Consider the following 27,199-nt stretch of genomic DNA (forward strand, 5'->3'; position numbering starts at 1 on the left):
ACTCTCAAGAGTCTCCTCCAACACCATAATTCAAAAGCATCAATTCTTCGGTGATCAGCCTTCTTTATGGTCCAGCTCTCACTTCCATACATCACTACTGGGAAAACCATAGCTTTAACTATACGGACCTTTGTTGGCAGGGAGACTCGAGTTCAAATTACCACTTGGCCGTGAAGGTCACTGGTTGACCCTGGCCCAGCCACACTCAGTCTGATCTACCTCACAGGGATATTGTGAGGATAAACTGAGGGGAAAGGCAATCACACTGCATACATATGCTGCCTTAGGCTCCTTGAAAGATATGTGGGATACAAATTTAATGACTGGCTGAATAAAATGCATACATTATCATGTAAATTTTAAAATGATACCCCCTGAAATCACAGTAATTCAAAATAACACGATTTGAGAATAAAATAACTAGACAGTAATGGAAACGGAAAAAGAAGATCTTCAGTAATGAGGTACCAAAGGACTATAACATATATTTTTCAATATTTTACACGTTTGGTTAAATCCCAAAGAGTCAAGAGTCAAGTTGTTGTTTTTTTAAGGTAATATGGAAGGTGTAGCATTTTCATACGTTCTAATTTTTATTGTTTAATTAACATTTCCGTAACACTCCTACATCTTTGAGCTTTAGAAAGGCCACTGAAATTAGGCTCTGTTCAGTGTCGTAAATCTTTGCCTGGGATCGCAAATTTTCCCTTAAATGCAAAACTTAGAAACATTAAACCATTGGGCTATTTTTTTTTTTTATTAAGTCAATTATTTAAAGTTTATCTTTGGGTGGATGAGAGCAAAAGAACTTATTCATATAGTATTCTCAGAGAAGGACTAATCCCTAGGAAATTCTGTAAGCCTCCTTCATTGTAAGAGACTTTTTTAAAAAATTCAGTGTAATTTCACACGTGCCTGGCTGAACAACGACAGGAATGAATATGTATTAGAGACAAGGAGCACACGTTGGCATGGCATGCCTCTGAGCCAGAGAGCCTTGCGGGGTTATTGTATTACTGACAGATGACTGATCAACTTTGACAGCCTCAATCACTTCTCTGTGTAGTAGATGGAATGTCTGAATTCCACACTCTGTTGACATCTCACTTAGACCATAACGTATGGTATTTGGGGCTGCCCTTGAAGACAGTTTGAAAAAGGCAGTTAGTTCAAAATTCAGCCACCGGGAGTTTGACTGGGATAACTCATGCGATATGTATCTTGCTGCTTTCAGAGATCTAAACTGGTTATCTGTTCACTTCCAAGTAGGGGAATGGGAGTGTGGCGTTTGCCTCCTAGGATGGGTCATAAGGAAAGCGTTAAAATGGGTGTGACGTGATTGGCCAGGGGGGAATAAAAGTTAGAGTGGGAGGTTTTGAAAGTCAGTCAAGGTTTGGGAGTTGAAGAAGGAAGAGAGAGGTTTAGGTGTGGGTTGGTAGAGTTGTATTTTGAGAGAGTGAGAGGAATTGTTAGGTGGAGTCAGGTAGATAGTTGGGAATAATCAGTTTGAAATTGTTAGGAACTAAGATTAAGAAACTGTCAATAAAAATTAACTGAAACCATAAGCTTGTTCCTGCATTTAAAAATAAACTTGATTATTTGTTTATGTTAACAACTGACTCAACTCCGTGTGTCCCCGTGAGATATGGGGTAGTGGCAGCGGAAAAAGCAATCGCCATGGCGGCACAGGGTCAATAGACCGTCAAACGTCCGGGGGCCCTGTGTATGATCACCACTGCGAGAAATTTGGTTCAGTTTGCATTTAAAACATGGGTAGGCAAACTAAGGCCCAGGGGCCAGATGCGGCCCAATCGCCTTCTAAATCCAGCACGCAGATGGTCCGGGAATCAGCATGTTTTTACATGAGTAGAATGTGTCCTTTTATTTAAAATGCATCTCTGGGTTATTTGTGGGGCATAGGAATTCGTTCATTATTATTTTTTCAAAATATAGTTCGGCCCACCACAAGGTCTGAGGGACAGTGGACTGGCCCCCTGCTGAAAAAGTTTGCTGACCCCTGATTTAAAGCCAGATCTATAAAATCTGCACTTTCCAAATCAACATGAGAACCAAAACCATTGAAATTCGCACATATCCAAATTTTGTGATGCAGTTCTCCAACCAAACAATGCTTGCAAAAATGAGCATTTGTGTGTGTGTGTGTGTGTGTGTGTGTGTGTGTGTGTGTCATCCCCCTTCATGGTTGGGCAACAGTGGTACTTTTTATACAGACTTCTTGAATGAGCCAGTTATATTCACTGTGATTGAAACAGGCACCATTCATTTCAATGGGATTTGGGGAGACAATGTCCCAAACAACTTTCCAAGCATTTAATCAGCAAACAATATATATTTTGGGGGCCAGCTACATAGCAAATTTTGGCACCACAAGCAATAAACAAACCAGGCTTCTTGCTATCCTCAGGAAGTCTGTGCGGAAAGCAGCCAGTTGACAGTTTTATTACTTTTCGCACTAATCCAAAAAGAAATGGTGACAAATGCTATGCACTGAAATGAAGCAGAAGGATATGAAGTACGAGGATAAGGGAGGCTCTGTTGTTATTAAAAGTGAAAGGAAATGGACCGTCTGGTCCCAACTAGCCTTGCACATGGGTAGAGATTAGAGAGAAGAAGTGAGGGCTATCATTCCTAGTGTTTGATTTCTAACATGAAGTATCCCATCCACTTGGAAGTCATTCTTCTGAAATCCCAGATGCATGTGATGATGACGCTCCCCACACCTTAGAGCCTGCCATGTTCGTGGAGCCCCTCTGGCTCTGGTTATGGATCCTTGTGCTGGTCCCGTGGGTTACCCGAGAGACGAGGTCCAAGGCTGGTCCGTGGTCAAAGATGCAACGTGGAGGCAGTCCGTAGTAGCTGAAGCTGGGTGCAGGGCAGGGAGTTGGGTGAAGTCAGGAGCAGGCTTGCAAGCAGGGAGCCAGGGCGGGTCAGGAGCTCTGGCAGGAAAGCAGGGCAGGGTTCAGGCAGGAACCAACAATGTTGCTCCCACAACTTGGGACTGGGGCTGGCCGGCTTTTATCTGCCCCAAAGCATAGGGCGGCCCCAATCACCAGATTCGCCTCTGCTGACCTGGAGGCGAGCACTCCTCCTGCGGGAACTTAGTTCCCTCTGCCTCTCTGCCCTGAGCCTCTGCAGCTCAGGAGAGGCTGGAGGGTTACCAGAGCCAGAGGCAACCTCAGCTTCCTCTGACGGGGCTGGGAGTGGAGCACCTGCAGACAATGGGTCCTCCATCACCTCAGGAGCCAGAGCAGACTCAGCTGATGCCTGCACCTGAGGATCCAGCACAGGTGAGGACCCTTCAGACTTATGCCCCAGCCCCAGCTCAGCTGGTTCTGGAGGCGGGGAATCCTGTGCAGGCTGGGATTCCTCAGGTTCAGCATCCGAGTCCGAATCCCAAGCCATCACAATCCTGCTGCTCTGGTTTCTGCGCACTGACCCCCATCCTCCACCATCCTGCGAGTACTTCCTACACCAACCTCTCCTTCCCCATCTCCATCTTGCCCCGGTGTGTCTCAGTCCTTGCTACACCCCACACTGGGATACCCTTCCTCTTCTCTGTTCATGATAGTTTATGACTGATTCCAATCCCGCAATCTTTTTCACGTGGGCTATTAGCAGCAGGAATTGAAATTGAAATACTTTATTGTCACTTGTACAACTTGTATACAGTGAGATTACACAAGCACCCCCCACTCAGCTCTCTTAGTCTTAATTCCCCTCGTTTACTGACGCACACCCACCAAACCCAAAAGTCAGTGGCCCTGTTATTATCTTTTCATTCAGCAGCCTAACAGCCCACAGATAGAAGCTGTTCTTTACCCTGTTGGTGCGACTAATCATGCTTCTATATCTTCTTTTTTTTAAAAAAAAATATATTAGAGGTTTAATAGTTACAGGAAAAAAGAAGAAAGAAACAATAAAGAGTTTAACAGAACAAAACAATACCTTACAATACATCGAAAATAAAAAAACAGCAAAACAACAAGAAAAACAAAAACATTTAAAAACACATCCAATATTTCCATATCTTTACCTTTCATTTACTTGTTTCATCGACCTCCTCACACCTCCCTTTTTTGTATTCTAGTTCAATTAGCTATTTCAGCAAATCCTTTCCATCTTTCTCAATTTTTTGTTCTATAATTTATCTTAACACAATCTAACCTTAAATTTTCCACTTTGGCCCATTAACAATCAGTTTTTGCTTACATGCTTCTATATCTTCTGCCTGAGGGCAGGTAATCAAGAAAGTGCCGGCCAGGGTGTGAATCATCCCTGAGAATTTTCCTTACTCTCCTGAGGCAACGTTCTTCTGCTGTTTCATCCAGCAGATTCACGGGAGAGCCCATAATATCTTGTGCTGTGTTCACCACCCTCTGCAGGCACTTCCTATCAGTTAAAGTCAAACCAGCATACCACACCGTGATGCAGTATGAAAGGACACTTTCTATTGTGGAAGGGTAGAAGGAGATCATCAAATGTTGATTGACATCATTCTTTCGCAATACTCTGAGGAGATGGAGTCTCTGTCGGGCTTTCTTAACCACCATTTAACACATCTGCATTCAATCCCTCCCCTCTAAATGCAGAATTCTGTCACTTTCTCACTGCTGTGACTGCTGAATAGTAAACCTTTAAACTGTGGGAGTCCTCCTGGATAGCATTCTTCTGTAATCTCTATACCTCATTGTTGGACCACACTTCTTTCCTGTTTTTTTTCTGGTGTGATTCCATTATCGGAAGCCTTCATATAAAACGACTACTTCCCATGTCAGGCTTTCATACAACCTAGAAGTAAAAATAATGGCTCCCCCCCCCCCTTATTTTATTTTACTTTATTACTCACAAATTGCTTGTTTGTACTGCTGCCATGACCCAAATGTGGTTTCCCAGGAGGACAGTCCCAGTCTGGCCCCCAGAGTGGATATGTGCATGCATTTACATAAATAAATGTACCTACACACTTCTACAATCTGATATTATTCCAGTTTATGCAGCTTCATAGGATTGTAATTAAGTTTTAATCCTGATTGCTATTAGAAGTTATTTGAGAGGTAAAGCTGTGTAGTTTATATGCATGCCCTGCCCCAGGGATTCGATGTGAGTTCCCTCTTTCTCCATTAGGCTGCATCTGCACTGCACATTAGTGGCTGCTTCTGATTTTGCTAAAGAGCAGCATAAATTAATGAAAAGGCAGATTTCTATCCCTATTAATTAATGTGTGGACTGGTCATAGCAGATCGCATATTGTTCAAATAGCCTTTTGCTAATGCAGATCACTTTTCTATTGCATATAAGGGCAGAGGAAACAAATATGATTAAAGAATGTAGCTGAAGAAGCCTTCTTCTACTAGAATAAGCAGGAGCATCATATTATTACTAGTTGGCCTAGGCTTGGGTCTTGGAGGTTTGTAGTGCTTTTTAAAGATTTTGTGACAAGAACAGTGCAATTCTATAATGTCTACTCAGGTGCCAGTCCCATTTTGCTTTCAGCCAAGTAAATAGGTATAGGACTGCAGCTGTAACTATATATCCTGAGTGGTCTGTCATCCAGTACCGGGGTTTTTTTTTCTCTTTCCCAAAGCTGTTATCTTAAGGTGGGCAGCTGTTCTCTCACTTGATGTGCTTTGCATCCCTTATCACACATTTATATTGTTAATTTAAATATATGCTTATTATTGTCAACTTTCCTGACCCCTCCATTCAGACTGTGTCTTTTTGTGCACTGGGGAACTGATGGAATTCCTCACTAAGACATAGGAACGGATCCTTCAAATAAGGACAAGGGAGCAAGGAAACAGACTGTGCACAGGCAAATAGATGCAAATGGACACACAGGGTGAAATATAATGTTTAGAAGACTGTTCAATATTGTAAATGGGCATATCACTATGGTTTTGACTCGCCTGTCATGTGACAGATGACAAGGAGTTAACAAATGGACTTAACAAAATGGGTTAAGAAGGGATGTGGGTGGCGCTGTGGTCTACACCACTGAGCCTCTTGGGCATGCTGATTGGAAGGTCGGCGGTTCAAATCCCTGCAACGGGGTGAGCTCCCGTTGCTCTGTCCCAGCTCCTGCCAACCTAGCAGTTCAAAAGCATGCCAGCGCAAGTAGATAAATAGGTACCACTGTGGCAGGAAGGTAAACGGTGTTTCCATGCGCTCTAGTTTCTGTCACACTGTCCCATTGCGCCAGAAGCGGTTTAGTCATGCTGGCCACGTGACCTGGAAAGCTGTCTATGGACACACACCAGCTCCCTCAGCCTGAAAGCGAGATGAGTGGTGAAACCCCAGAGTGGTCTTTGACTGGACATAACCATCTAGGGGTCCTTTACCTTTTTTACCTTTACTGTTCCTTAATGGCTTTCAATATGTCCTCTAACCTTTCTCTGCATTGCACCTTTCACCTGGCGGTGGGAGTGGTTGAAAACAGTTTCGATTTATAATTTTGAAAGTGGGTAGAGCTGTAATGGCCCTAGTCCCATTCCAGGCATTGGACGAAAAGATGGCAAGCCCCAGGATTCCTTTAACGGAATTCCCTTTCCGCAGCAACCATGGAGGGGGACCGTAACCTTACAAGTTGTGACGATTTGCTACGCAGTAGGCAAAAACCAAATGGCCCAGCCAATCAGCCAGATGGACAAAATTCCTACCAGGCCCCTGCCCCAATGGCAGATGACCCCATGACAGGCATAGCAATGTCAATGCAACAACCCCTTACTCAAGGGCGGGTGGGCGGGTGATCCGTTGCACGCTGCAAAGAGAAAGCTCCAGGCTGTGTGCAGAGTATTTAAACATTTTACCCCTCCCACCAAAATTGCAACATAACTTACCCCAGCAACCCAGTGAACCAATCACTGCCCCAGGCCATCTTTAGAGACCCTGCCTGGTAACAGAGGGGTGGCTCAGCAGACCCCACTGCAACACGTGCTCTCCATGAAGGAGAACACGCTATGCTGTTGCCTCATGGGAATCTGAAGCAGGATTGCAAGTTATGTTACCTCCTTTTGGAGTCTGATTACTTCCAACATACTCTGTTTGTGCATTTATAGAGAGGTATTACAGAAGCACTGCAAATATCCGGTATTTTCCTTTATGTTTTACATGAAATTGTTTTTATAGACAAAAAGGTTTTGTCTGCTTTTATTTTTGACATTGATATCATTAGTGACATAGAGGTGCTTCATAGGAAGTGGTTCATAAATGGAACTAAATTAAAAAACCAAAATTAAAATAACACCTGCAAAAGAAAACAGACTCTGAGTAAGGGGGCCACTCTTGAAACTTCCTCCCCCTTAAGAAAATGTGGGTTACTTCCCTCTTTTTGTGGCAAATGGTTGGGAATTACCATACAAGAAAGAGGACTGTGGACTCAGCCATACAGCTGCAAAGGAAATGTTTTAAGTGTGTTGTAAAGTGCATTATACAAATGTTACGCTAGATGGCGATGGTGAGCAATGGCAAATTCAATATATTTTTCAAAACGTTTGTTTGAAAAGCATGTTCACATTGTTTTTTATATGTGCGTAGATTCCACCTGTGTCTCTTTGCAAAAACACACTAACCATAAACATACAGTGGTGCCTCGCAAAACGAAATTAATTCGTTCTGCGAGTTTTTTTGTCTTGTGAATTTTTTCGTCTTGCGAAGCACCACTGTGTATTGACGGTTTTAAAAAGAAGGCGCAAGACGTTTCGTCTTGCGAAGCAAGCCCATAGGGAAATCCGTCTTGCGAAGCAACTCAGAAAATGAAAAACTCTTTCGTCTTGCGAGTTTTTCGTCTTCCGAGGCATTCGTCTTGCGAGGTACCACTGTACATTTTTGAACTAGGCTTCTTAGCAATACATAGAGTCTGAGGCCCCAGAAGAGAGGAGAGCTCCTTCATTGCAGATTTCATATAAACTCTACCATTCAATATCAGAGATGGTGACCATGCTCTTAATTTGAATGCTGTAAATGCGCCCCCATTTCAGTGAAGTGCAACTTTGCTTTCATCTCTTGCTGAAAATTCACGATATGTCTTACACCTTGTTTTAGTCGTGTGTGTATGACAATGGAACAACAAGACCTGGGTCGCGCTTACTAAATCATTGTCTTATTAAGCCCAACCCCAAGATGAGTGTCAAGCACAAGCAATGTGTGCTTTGAGCTTTAGCTGTGGAATTCAAGGGGGAAAACCTACATTAACAACCATCCTCTAGGGATCTTCAAGGAAAACCAAAAGCCAGATGTTCACCTGGCAAAAGCCTGGTTTACTTCCACTGACTGCAGCAACACCATGCAAAACAAACCTGCTGGGAATGCAGCTGCCATTTCCTGATGTAATGAGATTTCCCCAGTGAACTAATTTTGAAAGAAATAAAATATAACCCCTGGTGTTCTCCAAATAACCTCTGCAAATACCAGCTCCAGCATAAAGCTACCCACTATCCCTCTGGGGCAAGTTTGGTGCAATTAAAAGAAGACATTTTGACCCAGTTGCCTTATCTTTGCTTCAGCCCTTCTTTTTAAACACTTTAATAAATAAAACAAGTGGATTTAATTGGCTAACAAGAGGCTTAGGATAACCTGGAACTGCTTCCACATCAAAGGAAAGGAGACTTGGGGGTCACTTACAAGCTCTAAGCATACAAGTTACCTGCTAAATGTAAAGGAGAAAATTTCTCACTGAGCAGTAATCTGCATTCTGGTTTAAATGAAAAATGAATTGCGTTGCAAACGGCACCGCTGCCTTTTCCTTGCTAATGATGCACAGTGCACTTGTAACTGAGTTGAGAGGAAAGGAAATGAGCCAACTGCTGTGCCCTTTTAAGTGGCACTTGCAAAGAAGGAAAAGGAATCACAGTGCAGCTGCTTTCTGGTGTTGGTGCGATGATGGGGTGGGATTTTCTTTGAGAAAGGCCCATAGATCTGCGGCAGAGCACATGTCTTGCATTCAGAGGGCCCCAGGTTGCATTGCTGGCATCCCTAGGTAAAGGTAAAGGGGCCCCTGACCATTAGGTCCTGTCGTGGCCGACTCTGGGGTTGCGGCACTCATCTCGCTTTATTGGCCGAGGGAGCCGGCGTACAGCTTCCGGGTCATGTGGCCAGCATGACTAAGCTGCTTCTGGCGAATCAGAGCAGCACACGGAAACGCCGTTTACCTTCCTTCCAGAGGAAGGTAACCTATTTATCTACTTGCACTTTGACGTGCTTTCGAACTGCTAGGTTGGCAGGAGCTGGGACCGAGCAACGGGAGCTCACCGCGTTGTGGGGATTCGATACGCCGACCTTCTCATCGGCAAGTCCTAGGCTCTGTGGTTTAACTCACAGTGCCACCCATGTCCCTGGCATCTCTAGGTAGAGCTGTGATAATGTCCAGCTTGAAACCTTGAAGAGTTTCCGTCAGCCAATAATGAGTTAGATGGACTAATGGTCTGGTTCAGTATAAGGTAACTTTCTCTTCTGATCACTGGCATTTTAGGACTTTGTTTGGTTAGCATACTCACATACTGATGTTTGAGGGTGGACACCTTGCTACAGCAAACCTCCAACTGCTTGTCTCTGATTTGATACCATTATGGTGGGGAAATAAGACCAACATCGAGCCAAATTTAGGGTTACTTTAATCCAGTGCTCCAAATTTGGTTGACCCAATTGGCAAACTATGCAGATAATTATGCGGTGGGTGGGTAAGGGGGAAAGTAAACCCATTGCTGGTCTCAGAATGCTAATCGTCCCCTTTTTCTGCTATACAGTGGTACCTCGGATAAAGAAAGGAACAATATAAAGAAAATAGAAAGATTTCTAAAAGAAAAAAAGGTGCAGAAGATCCCGACAGAACAAAAAGACCAGCTGAATGCCCCAATAGAAATTGACAAGATAAAGGTAAAGAAGTTTTGGAGGAAATAGAACAATTTGGAAAAATGGCAGGATTTAGACTGAATAAGAAAAAGACTAAAATAATTGCTAAAAATATGGAGCAAAATAGGATAGAAATAATGCAACAACAGACAGAGATAGAGGTGGTGAATATTTGGGGATTTGGTTAACACCTAAAAATATTGACCTGTTCCAGAATAATTATGTACCGGTTTGGAAGGAAATAAGGAAAGATCTGGAGGTGTGGGGCAGAATGAAACTGTCCTTTTGGGGCAGAATTTCTATGATAAAGATGAGTGTGCTTCCAAAGATGTTATTTTTATTTCAGACTATCCCCATTATAAAGGGGGTAGGGATTTTTAAAGAGTGGCAAAAAGTGATTTCAAGGTATATTTGGCAGGGCAAGAAGCCAAGAATAAAATATAAGTTATTAACAGATGTGAAAGAAAGAGGTGGCTTCGCCCTGCCAGATATGAAATTATATTATGAAGCAGCATGCCTTTGCTGGTTAAAAGAATGGATAAAATTAGACAATAAGGAATTATTAGATCTTGAAGGTTTTGATAACAGATTTGGATGGCATGCATACTTATGGTGTGATAAGAAGAAAATTCATAAAGGTTTTGGGAACCACATCTTCAGAAATTCGTTAATAGAAGTATGGGACAGGTACAAAAATCTATTGGAACCAAAAGTTCCACACTGGCTATCTCCGTTAGAAGTTATGAGTGTAATGAAAATTAATATGAGAGGTAATTGGATCATGTCTTTCTTTATAGTTGAATAGATGTTGTTTTACTTGTGTCTCTTCTGTGGCAGCAGCGTCCCTATTTTCCAGGGACAGCTCTGGATTTACTGAAGCCTTCCTGGTTTCTGATCTGATCCCAGAATGTTCCGCTTTTCCTTAGGACATCACTATTTTCATCAAAGAAATGTTGGAGGGTATGGTAGGACGTTCCTATTTTGATTGGTCATGGTGTTCTGCAACCCCCTAAGCCAAGGAGATAAGTAACTATACAACTTTAGAAGACACCTGAAGGCAGCCCTGTATAGAAAAGGTTTTTTTCCCTAATGTTTAATGGTTTATTATATTTTTATATATGTTGAAAGCCACCCAGTCAGATGGACGGGGTATAAATAAATTGTCGCTGTTAAAGAATAGGACGTCCCTATTTTAATCGGAGAAATGCTGGAGGGTATGTAAGAGTGGGAACACATTTTCAAAGACCAGGGGTAGGAAACTCTCTGACTGGTTCAAGAAGTAACCAGTGCCTCACAGACCAGTTTCATAGGAGTCACAAAAAAGAAGTTAAAATACATGACAAGAAACTCAGAGAGAGCGTCCTCCATGCTTCCTGGGCCTGGTTGGGGTATGTTGTTAGCCATTATTATTATATAGATAATTTTTATTAGTTTTTTTAACACATCATTTTCAACAGTAATTAAACATACTTTTACATCTTATTCAAATTTTTGACTTCCATCCGTCCTGTCTGAAAATTTTCCAATCTAATCTCTCAGTATGCATTTCTTATCTTCCCTATTACATTTCAAACTCATAACCAATATCTCTATCTTTTTCTACTTTGTAACACTTCATATATTTCTCCTTACAAAACTTCTTGTAGTCCTACTAGCGTAATTGGTTGATTACAGTTGCTCTTCAAATAATTCATATACTTCTTCCAATCTTCTGTAAATCTCTGGTCCCGCAGGTTTCGAATCCTTCCTGTCATTTTGTCCAATTCTGCATAGTCCATTAATTTCATCTGCCATTCTTCTTTCGTCGGAATTTCTTCTTGTTTCCATTTCTGGGCTAACAATACTCTTGCCGTGTTAGCTATTATTATTATTATTATTATTATTATTATTATTATTATACACTACCTTTCCCCCCAACATTTCCCCATATAAGGAAGGCACTTGTTTTACAGCCCTCCTGCCTCCACCTCTGACTTCTGAGGTGAAAGGCACTATTATAGCTCTCTTGCTAGTTAACATTGATTAATAGTGCAAAAATGCTGCAAGATTTGGCATCATTCTGTAGTCATTCTGCAGTGCTACAAAGTCAAAGCAATGTACTGAAGTATGAGGCCCAATGCATATAAGAAAAAGAGAGGAATGGTAGCAATTTACTGGAAGCTATTCTAGCAGAATGACTCTACATCTGAATTATTCACAAATAAAGGAAACCTCTGTATTAAAGTAGGCCATCCTGCCAAAGTAACAAGCTTCCCCCTTTTTTTTGCTAGCTTTTGTTAGTTTTAATTTCCTGTGCTCCAAGTCTTTATAAATAAAATTGCCACTTGCTATTAAAAGAGAGAGGAACACACCAGAGATGACTGCAATGAATGTTATTAAACTAGCATTTGATCTTGGTTCAGAGTGTGGCAGTGGGCATGTGTATTGATAATGAAAGAAAGAAACTCAGCTTAAGCCATGAGCAGCCACCATTGCAAAATGCATATTTGCTCCTTTTTAAAAAGATGATCCACTAATATATTCTGCTCTGTCCCACCAACCACTGGATATTTCAAAAAGACATATAAACAGGGATCACTCTCCTCATTGTGGGCTTGCCTTACAGAGGCCTCAGACTGTCCTTTTAATGAGAGATGCTAAGAACTGAACCTGAGGTCATCCACTGAAAAGCTTGTGCTTTGTCACTGAAATATGCCCTTGCATATATTTTCCTCTTCCCCCTGGAGAAATGGAAGCAGAGTAAGGTCACAGGGTGCCATGTCAGAGGGCTGGTTCAAACATAACACTAAACAACTATTGGTGCCACATGAATCAGACCTATGCTCATGTCCTTTCATTTCCCCTGTCTCTTCCAGTGTTGCAGAAAACCATAGTTTACTGTTTCATCCAAACCAGACAAACCATGGTTTGCTCAAGCCAGTTTCAAGTGGGTTAGCAATCGAGCTTTGGGATTTGTGCAAACCTTTGCTTCCGGGTTCAGATGTAACGGAGAGCTATGGTCTGTTGCTCAACTGGATCTGCAACAGGAAATCTGAGGGATGCAGCAGCACCGGGCTCATTCACATTTCACTAAACCATGGTTTGGTATTAAATCTGACCTTCTCTCAAATCTGCCAGGTTCTCAACACTAGAAGACAGATTGTGTTCATAAGATTACAGTAAGCTGCTTTATGCCAAGTTACTCTCTGGTAACTCTTTGTCTATTTGTCTTAGCATTGCCTTTTCTGACTGACAACAGTTCTCCAGGTTCCCAGGCAGAGGTCTTTCACATCACCTGCTACCAAACCTCAACTGGAGAGGCCAACAACTGTCTGGTGGAAAATGAATTCTTCTACCATTGAGCTATGCCATTTTCCTAGTTCTTTGTTTTGTTTTATTATTCTATACTGAGTTTTAGTACACAAACCCCAATATGATAGCTTCAAAATCAAAAATCTGAAGCCCGTCCCAATAACCCCAGCCACCCATTCTCTCGTTTGCAAAGGAGACCTAAAGGAATTGGTTAGATAAAATTGTCTATAGCAGGCACCCCCAACCTGCAGCCCTCCAGATGTTTTGACCTACAACTCCCATGATCCCTCACTAAAGGACCAGTGATCAGGAATGATGGGAATTGCAGTCCAAAATATCTGGAGGGCCGAAGGTTTCTAAAGCACCCTGTGAGCACATAACCAACAAGTGGCCAAAAAATTAATTGTGTTTCACATTCTTTAATTTTTGACCAGTTCACAAAATAGAGTTGGGTTTGGGGTTTTTATTTTCCTCTCCAGAAAAGAGTAAGTTGATTATCAGCATCAAGTTAATTATCTAAACATTTGTTTCATGAAACCTAAGTAGAAGAAATTCAAAAAAGGCTCCTGCAAGTTTCACACGTTGTCTACTTAATAGCTGCTTGCTGTTTTAAAAATCCATCTAACCGAACCATTTCTCAGCTGAATAAGAGCAATGTCTTTGAAATACCCCGGACGATACAAGTGGATGAGTGTTGGAGGATGCTTCCAGCTCTGTTTCAAATTAATTGCACTTGGCAATGTTCATTCCACATTTGAAAAATGAGAAAGCTAGCAAGGTTAGCTAACACATAAACAGAATAAGGTGCAAAGTTTTTTTTTAATTCTTTGACCTGCTAAGTCAATAACAATGTGATTCAGTAATTCAGCTGTCTCACCTTAATTCAGTGGAGCAGAATACCAGCTGAAGTAATTAGTCTTTATCTGGATGCAGGAAGAAAAGAGAAGCTTGAACTTTTTTTTCGGGGGGGGGGGGCAAACCTTTAGCGCTTCAACTAGCAGCACATAAATTATTATTACATATTTTGCAATGGATATTATGACAAAGGATTCACAGGGAAGTTTTCCTGCATGTTGTTGTTGTTTAGTCGTTTAGTCGTGTCCGACTCTTCGTGACCCCATGGACCAGAGCACGCCCGGCACTCCTGTCTTCCACTGCCTCCTGCAGTTTGGTCATGTTGGTAGCTTCAAGAACACTGTCCAACCATCTCGTCCTCTGTTGTCCCCTTCTCCTTGTGCCCTCCATCTTTCCCAACATCAGGGTCTTTTCCAGGGAGTCTTCTCTTCTCATGAGGTGGCCAAAGTATTGGAGCCTCAGCTTCAGGATCTGTCCTTCCAGTGAGCACTCAGGGCTGATTTCCTTAAGAATGGATACGTTTGATCTTCTTGCAGTCCATGGGACTCTCAAGAGTCTCCTCCAGCACCATAATTCAAAAGAATCAATTCTTCGGCGATCAGCCTTCTTTATGGTCCAGCTCTCACTGCATGAGCTCCCTTGAAATGAAGGTGAAGGCACACAGAAGCATTGCTATGCAAAGTGCCATATTGCAAGGTTTGAGTGTCTATGAGTGTGTCAACCTCCTTTGTAACTGACTCTTTCTTCAGCTGATCAGTTCTCATGCAGAACTATGCCTTCAGCAAGTATTTGTCCTTCTCTCCAATACATACTGCAAAATAAACAAATGCACTGAATAATTGTGTCATATAAACTGATCTATATCACCCTGCTACTTAAGGTTTATTTAACTGGAAGGATCAGGGACTAAATGTTCAACCTTTAGTATGCAGTGTATGTCTTCTTCCACCACGAGGCCTCGCTTAGTATCTAAAACAGTGCAAAGTACTACTAAGTACAGTGGTACCTCAGGTTACAGACTCCGCTAACTCAGAAATAGTACCTCAGGTTAAGAACTTTGCTTCAGGATGAGAACAGAAATCGTGCTCCGGCGGCGCGGCAGCAGCAGGAGGCCCCATTAGCTAAAGTGGTACCTCAGGTTAAGAACAGTTTCAGGTTAAGAATGGACCTCCGGAACAAATTAAGTTCTTAACCCGAGGTACCACTGTATTGGTCTCATCCGATCAATTTGCCGGAGCCTGTCTGCTCTTGCAGGAGAAGGCCCTAACTCACTGAGACCAATCGACTACCCCCACCTGGTTTAGCCAGCCAGTTGAAGCCATTCCCAAGGTGTTGCTGCCGTCACATGCTGACAGCTTCTAGGAGCCACAGGTGAGAGCTGAGAGTGTACGGGGTGTTAGGAGATGGGTAGTACATCTGGTGGGGGATACATTGTGTTCCTTCTGGGGTAGTTTGTCAACCTTTGGTCCTCACACTGCACTCAGCTCTCACTATGTAAACTATGGCTGACTTCTTGGAAGAGTTTGAGTTCCTCAGCATATTTGGTTATTGACAATGTATTCACCTGTGAGTCTGGTCATCAAAGCAGTAGCTTTTCCATCTGGGAATGATGCATAGCTTATTAATGATACAAAGCATCTTTGAAATCTCAAACAGGCCTCATAAGTGGCAGCGCTTGCTGTGTGACAATAGCAAGAAACGGCAGCTTTCACTTTGGGATATCAGAGTTTCATAAATATAATGTGACATGTTTGCTTTCCTTTTCCTGAGATGTTTGTGAAAAACCCATCTGCAATTCCCCATCCACTGGAGAAGTGGCTTGTATCTGATCTTCAGCAAAGCAGACTGCGGTTGGCTGCGGCCTCCTCTGCTAAGATCCAACAGCAAAAGAAAAGCAATGATGAAACCAATTAAGCATGAATGTGCACATTTCAGCAGCAGGGATTTCAGGATAGAGACATTGTCAAAGTTTGTAACCGTCGAGTTTGGAATTTGAATTTGTTCAGCTGGTAATGCCATCTATAAAACAAACTGAGCATAGCGTCGTCAGGAAGTAGTTTTCTTGCTCAAAATGTAAAACAAGTATCTGATGACTGGCCACGCTGCTAGATATGTGATGAAAAGTTATTCAGTGTTAGCCCCTTGCTTTCACTGAAACTGCCTTGGGTTGCTGCACATAACACATACCCTCCAATTAAGTGTCTCTATTTTCCCGAGACAGTCCTAGAATGATGAATAATAACAACAATAATAATTTATTATTTATACCCCGCCCATCTGCCTGGGTTTCCCCTGCCACTCTGGGCGGCTTCCAACCGAATATTAAAAACAATACAGTGTCAGACATTAAAAACTTCCCTAAACAAGGCCATCTTCAGTTGTCTTTTAAAAGTATTGCCTTGACATCTGCTGGGAGGGCGTTCCACAGGGCAGGCGCCACTACCGAGAAGGCCCTCTGCCTGGTTCCCTGTAACCTCACTTCTCACAGCGAGGGAACTGCCAGAAGGCCCTCGGAGCTGGACCCAGTGGCGTAGCGTGGGGGGTGCAGGGGGTGCCGGCTGCACTGGGCGCAACATCTGGGGGTTAGGGTTAAGGGGCGCAAATCCACGGGTTAGGGGGCGCAAATCCACGGGTTAGGGGGCGCAAATTACTTGCCTTGCCCCGGGTGCTGACAACCCACGCTACGCCACTGGCTGGACCTCAGTGTCCGGGCTGGATGATGGGAGTGGAGACGCTCCTTCAGGTATATAGGACCAAGGCCATCCTGGCTTCTGATTTGATCTTGGAATTTCCCTATTCCCCCTGACAGCTTCACCAACCCCTGCGAAGGGGTGAGCTCCCGTTGCTCGGTCCCTGCTCCTGCCAACCTAGCAGTTCAAAAGCATGTCAAAGTGCAGGTAGATAAATAGGTACCACTCCAGCGGGAAGGTAAATGGCGTTTCTGTGCGCTGTTCCGGTTCGCCAGAAGCGGCTTAGTCATGCTGGCCACATGACCCGGAAGCTGTACGCCTGCTCGCTCGGCCAATAAAGCGAGATGAGCGCCGCAACCCCAGAGTCGTCTGTGACTGGACCTAACAGTCAGGGGTCCCTTTACCTTTACATGTCCACTCACTCTCATCTGTGCACCTCACTCATACAGAATCTCCAATACAGGCTGCTTCTGCCAACCTTCCTAGCACCACAGCAAGCACAAGGCAGCACGGCACATATAAACACAACAGCTCATGCCAGACTTCTGCCCCAGGAAACCCTTAATTATTAATTGTTACAATTCACCGGGAGGAGAAGCAAGCAAGCAAAAAAGAAACGCAACGTCACTTGCCCTCATTACTGGTCCACATTTATTTTTTCTGGGCAGCCTTCCAGAAGCCACAGGCCAGAGGTGTCAGGGCCAGAGGTAAAAGGGAGCAGATAAAGTAAAACTTGGCTTTTATACAGTAGGCTAGTTTCTGCAGACACTCACCAACAACTCTCCATCCAGCAAGCAAGAATTATTGTCGTGGTTCAAGGATACGTTGCACCTGGCCCCAAACACTCAAGGGGAGAACAAAGAAGTAAGAGAGGTTTGTGGAGAGTCTTAGGGGCCAGCCAGAGAAGATTGTGGGGGTGGATTTGGCCCTGGGTATGAAGTTCCCCATTCCTGCTCTTTACCAAGATTGCCATATACATTGCAGGGACAATGCAGGCCAGTTTGATCACAAGGGCTGGCTTCTGGAATCATAGAATTATAGAGCTGGAAGGGATCAGCCCTCTGCAATGATGGGATCTCAGCTGAAGCATCCATGGCAGATGGCCATCCAACCTCTGCTTGAAAACCTCCAAGGAAGGAGAGTCCACAACCTCCCGAGGGAGACTGCTCCACTTAAAACAGCTCTTACTGTCAGAAAGTTCTTCCTGACATTTAGTCGCAATCTCCTTTATTTTATTCTATTCTATTCTATTTTAAAATTGCAAAAAGCTGTATTTTTTCTAGTACTTTTATTTCTGTTTATATTTTTGCATACCAGTTATCAGAGGAAAACGCAAACACAATCCCCGCATTTGGGGAAATTGCAGGGGTCAGCACACCCATAGTGCAATGGGTGAGCCTCACCTTGGAAAACCTCCTTCATGATCAAGGTGTCTCCCCCACTAGGTAAGTATCAGAATCTCCTTTCTTGTAGCTTGAAGCCATGGGTTCGAGTCCTACCCTCCAGAGCAGGAGAAAGCAAGCTTGCTCCATCATCCGTGAGATAGCCTTCTTCGAATATATAAAGGACTATTATATCTCTTCTCAGTCTTTTTCCCCAGGCTAAACTTGCCCAACTCCTTCAACCATTCCTCATAAGGCTTGGTTTCCAGCACCTTGATCATCTTGGTTGCCCTCCTCTGCACACATTCCAACTTGTCAATGTCCTCCTTAACTTGTGGCGCCTAGAACTGGACAGAGTATTCCAGGTGTGGTCTGACCAAGGCAGAGCAGAGTGGTACTAATACGTCCTCAGACTGTGTTCAAAGCGTAGCCAGGGAGTAGGTATGAATCTTTTCAATGTATGATTAGGGACAGCATATTCTGGAAAGCAAAACCTTTTAACAATATGCAAGGCCGCCATGATTACAAAATTAATGCATTTATTAAGTTCATGGAAATGTCACTTGCTGACCATCATAACCATTTTTCTTTAGGGAACATGAATGGACAGGCATTTATTAATTTAGCATGTACAGATAACACTAAATTCAGCAAGTATTGAAAAAATCAATGAACTTAAAAGTGTGTTTTTTAAACTTCTATTTTGCAATAAGCTGTTCTCTTTAGAAGGGCCTCTTTGCAAAACAGAAGTAATTAAACAAGATTTAGAAACTCATTTGTATTTTAAAACATTCTTAAATGGAGATAAATAATGTATTTTTGCTGGAGAAAAAACTGTACCAGCTAAATGTAATTTATTACTTTGTTTAGTTTCTCAATAATGTGCTGTTCATCAAAAGGCAGCAAGAAAAATCCATCTCCTGAAGTCATAATACATGTGCCGGAACTAATTGTAGCACACAGGAAAATCCATTTCAGATTCCAGAAAGTGTTTTCATGTCTGGAATATAAAAGAAAAACAGTTAAGCTCAAATATGTGCACTTGAACCCAGTGCTTGATTTCTAAACAAAGACAAACTGGACTTCAAGCCAGCCTCATCCCAGATGTATTATTATGATTATCACCATTGGTTTATTAATTGCCTTCCAAACAACCATATCAAGGCAAATTACAGATAGGATTATTTAAAACAGAACACAAAGGCATGAAATATGTTTGAAACAACACTGAAACCCTAAGAACAAAGATATTCATCGTGAAGACCCATTCTGAGAGCAAATTCAAAATGCAGATATAGGTCCTAGGGGTGGAGCAGTTTGATTCAGTTCACAATATGCAACTCCAAATACATCCACCCTTCAAAATCCACAATTCTCCCATTGCTTGAAGTGCAGTTTTCCAGCCAAGTAAAAAAATGCATATACTGTGGTAAAGTGTGCATATGAATGCTGCAGTGTGTACATTAGAGGAAGTTGCACCCCAAAATGTGTTTATCATGAGGACTTTTAAAATGTTGAAATGTGAAGAACTAGATTTAAGATGGAGGAACAGAGAGAAGTTGAACTTGGGCGTGTTTGCCCACCCCTGCATGACTCTTAGATATTGTGATTGTGCAATTTTAGATTATAAATGCAGGGCCACATTATTGAAAAGTGTGTGGGTGTCCCCTCTGCCTCATATTCTAGTTACTGAAAACATGGGCATGGAGATTTTTGACACGAGGCAAGCTTACAAATATGCAGTCACTCGCATCATGCACTTCAAAGGAAGTTGTATCACGTGGCTTATAAAGGGAGCCAAGAGCAGTTTAAAACAATAAATACCAGCGTGATTCTTTGCATATTGACACAAAATTTAATTCTACAATATTCACTGGAGAATACTCCAGAGGTGGATTTAGGGCAGTGATGGCGAACCTTTTAGAGACCAAGTGCAACCCAAAACCCACTTACCGTATTTTTCGCTCTGTAAGACGCACCAGACCACAAGACGCACCTAGTTTTTGGAGGAGGAAAACAAGAAAAAAAATATTCTGAATCTCAGAAGCCAGAACAGCAAGAGGGATCGCTGCGCAGTGAAAGCAGCAATCCCTCTTGCTGTTCTGGCTTCTGGGATAGTTGCACAGCCTACATTCGCTCCATAAGACGCACACACATTTCCCTTTACTTTTTAGGAGGGAAAAAGTGAGTCCTATACAGCAAAAAATACGGTATTTATCACAAAGTGCCAACACCGCAATTTAACCTATATATCTCATTTTTTCTGTGTGTTTCACGTTTCTTCTTTATGACTGCTGTCAGAATAAATAATCCTTCATTACATTCTTCATTAAATTATCTTTCAGTTGATATATAATTTTATGGTGTAACTCAGTGTTTTTTTTCAAAAAAATAAATGTTTCGGGGTACTCTCATTTTGACTCAAGAAAATCACCACCAGAAGAAAAATAAATATAGTGGTACCTCAGTTTTTGAACAGCTTAGTTCTCGAACTACTTGGAATCTAAACACTTCAAACCCGGAAAGGAGTGTACTGGTTTTGGAACTCTTTTTGGAAGCCGAACGTGCTCTGTTCTGAGTATAACTTCCGTTTTGACTTAAACCAGCTTTAGTTCGGCAACTGAGCCCTGGCTGAGTGAGAGTGAACAAGTTATGTTAGTGTTGGGGGATAACTAGCCTCACATAACCAACATGCTTAAGTCTAATTAATTCAGGAAGGGGTTAATGCCATAGAGTAAGCCGTCCTGCTAGACTTAGATAGGTCACTCCCCCTCACCTTAGGAAGAAGGTAATCAAGCCTGTTGTTGTACGTCAGACTACCAGAGAAGCTCAGCGAGTCAAGAGGTCTGAGCTGGTTGCTTCAAGTTCAGACTGCATGGCTCTAACAAGCCACTCTTATTTAGGAAGTTTGGAACTAAGCCAAGTTTTTACTGCCTGTGCAACATTTTCTGAATGCTTTACGGGAAAGCACCTAAAACTGACCTTTGGAGAGTTTATAAGTAAACCATTTTTTAACTTACCAAATATGTGATGTAATTTTTCCCTATGCTAACTGAAGGGGTACGTTTTAGAACTCACAAGGGCATATTTTAAAGGTTTAACAGCCTCTATTTCCATGCTTTGCTTTGCTGAATATTTTGTGATTTTAAATCTCTGCTGTGGTTCTCCCACCAAAGAGTACTTGCTCCAAACTTCTATTTTGGCATCCAGGAGTTCTCCTTTTTGTACCTACATTTCTCCTTGCCACCAAAAAACGTATATTTGGCTGAGCTGTGGTTGGGGGACTTAATGCCGGCTGAGCCAAAGAGCCACTGCATTCAAAGCTGCTCGTTCCAGTGGAATTTCCTATAGGATTGTCCCTCGTGTAACCCACATGTTGTTGTTGTTGTTGTTGTTTAGTCGTTTAGTCATGTCCAACTCTTCGTGACCCCATGGACCAGAGCACACTAGGGACTCCTGTCTTCCGCTGCCTCCCACAGCTTTGTCAAACTCATGCTGGTAGCTTCGAGAACACTATCCAACCATCTCGTCCTCTGTCGTCCCCTTCTCCTTGTGCCCTCCATCTTTCCCAACATCAGGGTCTTTTCCAGGGAGTCTCATGAGGTGGCCAAAGTATTGGAGCCTCAGCTTCAGGATCTGTCCTTCCAGTGAGCATTCAGGGCTGATTTCCTTAAGAATGGAGAGGTTTGATCTTCTTGCAGTCCATGGGACTCTCAAGAGTCTCCTCCAGCACCATAATTCAAAAGCATCAATTCTTCGGTGATCTGCCTTCTTTATGGTCCAGCTCTCACTTCCATACATCACTACTGGGAAAACCAGTTGAGTTGCCATAAGAGTTGCCAATTCATTGCAGTTCAACTATGTGTTTAGTCTTTTCAACATTATTACTGAGAATAATGCATTTCTGCAGAATGCCAAACAATTATAAGTTTGTCCCCCCCCCCAAATGTGATACTTTATCATGATGACTTCACACACATCACATGCCCAATTGTTCCTATGGTATACAGAACAGGGTATTATAAGTCCAACAGCTTTTATCACCTAATTCTTCACATCCCAAAATACATTTTGGACACAATGCCACGCTCCCATTTTCTCCACTGACATTTCCGAAACAATTCCACCAGCATAAAATTACCCAAGCAATCTGACAAGTGTAGATCTTGCTAATGTCTAAATTATTGTAGCAACGAGAAGCTGTGTGTTTTGTGCATTAAACTTTAAACATCATCCATAAAAGCTCAACTGCATGCCTGCTTAAATATGGGTTACGAAAATATCTATTATCAGAAAGGCTCAAATGGGATTTAACATTTGCTCTTCGGTTAAGTTGATGGTAATGCAGACTCCTTTTGTTTGTTTGGCTTTTAGGTGATAAAACTGAAAACATGAAGACAGCTTTAATTACAAGCATTCAATAATCCTACAGTATGTATGATAAAAAGGCACTGAGATTTGTTTTTAATAGCCCGAGGGGCTATTTTGACTTCTCTACTCATTTCTCTGTGTATTAAAAATGCATTATTAGTAGCGTTCACAAGATTGCTTAGAAGTCTGGGCTTTTTATCCTCCTCCTTTATTTTTTGTATACTAGAATTATCTGGTTTTCTTTTCTATTCATGCATTTAGTTAGCCTGATTCCTTTCAAAAAGTGAAGTATCTTCAGTTAGAAACTTATATATCTGAAATATTCAAGGATGGTTGAAGGACCAGATAATTCAGTTCCATCAAAGTATGTACCGTATTTTTCGCTCTATAAGACGCACCAGACCATAAGACGCACCTAGTTTTTGGAGGAGGAAAACAAGAAAAAAAATATTCTGAATCTCAGAAGCCAGAACAGCAAGAGGGATCACTGTGCAGTGAAAGCAGCAATCCCTCTTGCTGTTCTGGCTTCTGGGATAGCTGCGCAGACGGAATTCGCTCCATAAGACACACACACATTTCCCCTTACTTTTTAGGAGGGAAAAAGGGAGTCTTATAGAGCAAAAAATATGGTACTTTGGGCCAAACTACACAATAAATTAAATGTGCTTTTCAATTTCATGTGCAGGAGGTGTAAAGACGGAACTAAACCCCTCCCCTATTGTGATCCAGACAAAAATCTCCCTTACACATGAAGAGAGTTGTCTGCAAGGGAGAAGCAAAGGTAAGAAACTTGCACACATGCAGCTCTGCAAAGCAGACTTTGTGCAGCTGAGGAATGCTACAGTGTTATGAAAGTCTAAATGTCTCAAGCTTAAGCAAGACCACGATAAAAATGTTTTTCATTCATTAATTAAATGTTATCTTTAACTTATCACTGCCACCCCATCTGAGAATTTGATCAGCTTTCTGTATTTATTATGAATGTTTTATAGTTTATCTCTTTCCTGGAAGGATGGTTCTCTGCCATTCACTTCCTGGAATTACAAACAGTGCCTTTGAAATCAATAACATAGCAACAAGCTTCTGTCGTTCTTAACAGTGGTCCATCAAGCCAACATCTGATGTCTTCCAGCAACCAGCTCTCTTGGTCCTCCTAGGGAGTCAAGAACTCTAATATTGTTACGATATAGAAACAATGCTTCTACGAGCTGCTTGCTTGAAAACAACATCACATGATGTTGGGACTGTCCGTGGGAAACAGAGGGCACCGGAATTAGCTCAGAGTGTAATATGAGCTGTACAGGAAGTGTTTGCTCTCTCGACTGCTGGAGTTTGAAGAGAGCAGTCATGTTTTTTGTAACGCTGCAAAGACAGAAATAAAAGCATGTAAATACGTTTCTGTCTATCTCTTTCCCCTGCCAGGGGGCAGGGAAGAGGGGGGGTGTTCTTTTCATGCTGAGAAGGATCGCCTATCACAACCTCTGCCTGGATCTTGCCGGGAAAGCAGACAGGGAGGTCAACAGGAGACCAAGCCGGGTGCCTGGGAGAGTTGCCAGTTTCTCCTGATAAAGGCTTGATTTCCAACAAATATAAGCCATGAGTGAGGCAGTCACTTTTCTTTCATTCAGTATTTGGATTATAGGTATCTAGAAGCTTTCTCCTTGTGATGGCCTGGGAATCGGATTCAGAGGCTGAACCTGAGGAATCCCAGCCTGCACAGGAGTCCCCGCCTCCAGGGCCGGCTGAGCTGGGGCAGGGGCTTGAGCCTGAAGAACCCTCACTTGTGCCGGATCCTCAGGAGCAGACACCAGCTGAATCCGCTCTGGCTCTGGAGGTGATCGAGGACCCATTGCCTGCAGGTGCTCCTCTCCCAGCCCTGCCAGAGGAAGGTGAGGTTGCCTCTGTGTCCAGTAACTCTCCAGCCTCTCCTGAGCTGCAGAGGCTCAGGGCAGAGAGGTGGAGGGAACTAAGTTCTCACAGGAGGAGTGCTCGCCTCCAGGCCAGGAGAGGCGAGTCACCTGTGGACTGGGGCTGCTCTATGCCTCAGAGGAGATCAAGGCCAGCCCACCCAGTCCCAGGTTGCGGGAGCAACATTGTTGGTTACCTGTTCCTGCCGGCACCCTGTCCTGCTTTCTGCCAGAGTTCCTGACCACGCCTGACTCCCTGCCTTGGACCCCGCTTCAGCCTCGGACCGGACATGGACCACGCCGCACGGTAACACACACACACACACACCCGGGACCAGCATAATTATGCCATAGGCTATAGGATCAATTTAGTTGTGTAAAGGCAGTAGACCTGAGAAGTTGTTAAATGAATAGAGAACTGAACTCGAGGCAAGGAGTGGGTGAGGAGTAAAATATACCTAGCTATGTTGTCACCACTCAATCAGTATTTGTTTTGTAAAATCAGCCCTGAGTGTACACACACAACCTATGGAGAGCCTGCGTTATTTTTGTGCAACCCTGCAAATACTAGCAGCTTCCACTTTGGGGAAATAAATATTTTTTTAAATAAAAACAAAACATGAAACTGCTTTTGGATTCAGCATAGTTAACATGCTCTTTCTATTTCAGGCTTCAATAACTGGTCTGTTGCTATGTTCTCTGTAGAGACATTCGTAATCTCTTCCTGTTCATTGCACTAAGCAAAACTGCTGATTCTTAATACTTGGGTTATTAAGGGGGAAATGGGCAGTTGAAGCTCCTTAAAATGACAGAGACTTCTTTCTGTATTGTCTTAATAAAAAAGATAACAGTATTGAAATCCCAAAAAGCAATGATCCCAGCAGGAAATCATTACTTATACTGTAATATTAAAAAAAAATCAAATATTGCTCATTCTCAAGGACTGCAATGTAAGTAAAAGAACTCTCCTGATAGCCAATAAATTGATTCCAGTCATTCTACGGCTTGGGGCAGAGAGGTGAACAGGAGAGGGGGGGAAGTAAGGAGGAGAGCCTTCGACATCTCTAAGCATCTACATCTAACGCCTCCCTCCTGCTAGGCTTGCACCTGCTTCTAGTTGCCCATACCAACAGGCAAGCCTCTCACCATCAAGCAAGCCAGCCCTGCAGTTGAGAGAAACAGCCCTAGAAACCTCTTCACCTTCAGCCAATTTACATCACCTGGCTCAAGAACCATAAAAGCAGAAGCAGATGCAATGTGGCAGGCTACCATTTGGTGAGAACAACCCTGAAAGGTATCTTCCCTTTGGGGTTGTCACTTCAGGACTGGGGAAAGGGCACCATTCTACCATGGTTTCCTCCCCCTACCTGTGTGTTTATTCCTCCCCTACCCCTACATGAGTGTGTTTATTGTATGTAGAATGTATTTGCATGTGTGTATGCAGGTATGCATGTGTGTATGCAGGTATGTATGATGGGGATGTGGGTGGCGCTGTGGGTTAAACCACAGAGCCTAGGACTTGCCGATCAGAAGGTTGATGGTTCGAATCCCTACGACAGGGTGAGCTCCCATTGTTCGGGTCCCTGCTCCTGCCAACCTAGCAGTTCGAAAGCACATCAAAGTGCAAGTAGATAAATAGGTACCGCTCCGGCGGGAAGGTAAACGGCGTTTCCGTGCGCTGCTCTGGTTCGCCAGAAGCGGCTTAGTCATGCTGGCCACATGACACTGGCTCCCTTGGCCAGTAAAGCTAGATGAGCACTGCAACCCTAGAGTCGGCCACGACTGGACCTAATGGTCAGGGGTCCCTTTACCTTTACCTTTATGCAGGTATGACAGACATAGGTTTAATGCAGTGTTTCCCAAACTTGGGTCTTCAGCTGCTCTTGGACTACAACTCGCATCATCCCAAGCTAGCAGGACCAGTGGTCAGGGATGATGGGAACTGTAGTCCAAAAGCAGCTGGAGACCCAAGTTTGGGAAACATTCGTTTAATGTTTCTGGGGTGTCCAGTGTTAGAGACTGTGGTGTGTCAGAGAATTTCTAAACCTTGGGTATGAGGTGGGGCAGGGAAGGTACCGTGAACGCCCCAGGTGAGAGATGGGGTGGAATGTCTGCCCCCCATTAGTTGTGTTCTATTTCTCAGCTGGGGGCTTGGCATATTTATGTTGAGCTGTATATGTGACCTAGTGTGGATTGATGTCTGCAGGGCCTGGTGGTATGGTCAACTATGTACCTATTTCCTTTCTTTCTTTTGCAGAGTGTTCCATACACAGAGTTTGTCCTGGAGGAAGAAAGAGGTCATTGGGCAAGTTATCTTAGTTACTCTTTCAAGGAGTGAGAGGCGTTTGAGACGGGGTTATTTGCCTCTCACTCCTTGAATGAGTAACTACTCTTAGAGATGGAGATATACAAGCTTTACATTGGAATTGGCATTGGATACAGTAGTACCTCTGGTTACGGATTTAATTCTTTTTGGGGTGCCATGCACACCCTGAAAAATCCACAACTAGAGGTGCCGCTTCTGCGCACGCACGCGGCATGATAGAACGCTTCTGCGCACGCACGCAGAGCACTTCTGTGCATGCACAAGCAGCGAAACCCGGAAGTATACAGGTTTGCTGCGGCCGTAACCCAAAGATTCCGTATCTTGGAGGTTACGCAACACGAGGTACCACTGTATAGGAATTTCCCTGCTCAAGTGGTTGATTTTCTTGGCATTCATGCAAATCCTACTGTAAAAGGAAACGGGTTTAATTCAGTACAAAGGGGAGCTACCCAAATCTCAGGTCCTATGCAATAACACTTGTACAGTGTGCAGTAAATGTACTGCACTAGC

At 43.1% G+C, this 27,199-nt stretch overlaps 1 long non-coding RNA gene across 1 annotated transcript; it reads left to right on the plus strand.

Annotated features, from left to right (window-relative positions):
- Window positions 1-18,159: 18,159 nt before the first annotated feature.
- LOC310681698 lies at window positions 18,160-23,627 on the plus strand. The gene is made up of 3 exons (XR_014513524.1): window positions 18,160-18,526; window positions 22,460-22,516; window positions 23,142-23,627. It is a non-coding gene; the product is annotated as an uncharacterized lncRNA (long non-coding RNA).
- Window positions 23,628-27,199: the final 3,572 nt, after the last annotated feature.

The sequence above is a fragment of the Podarcis tiliguerta genome, assembly GCF_965153285.1.
Source record: "Podarcis tiliguerta genome assembly, chromosome: 7".
NCBI classification, from domain to species: Eukaryota; Metazoa; Chordata; class Lepidosauria; order Squamata; family Lacertidae; genus Podarcis; species Podarcis tiliguerta.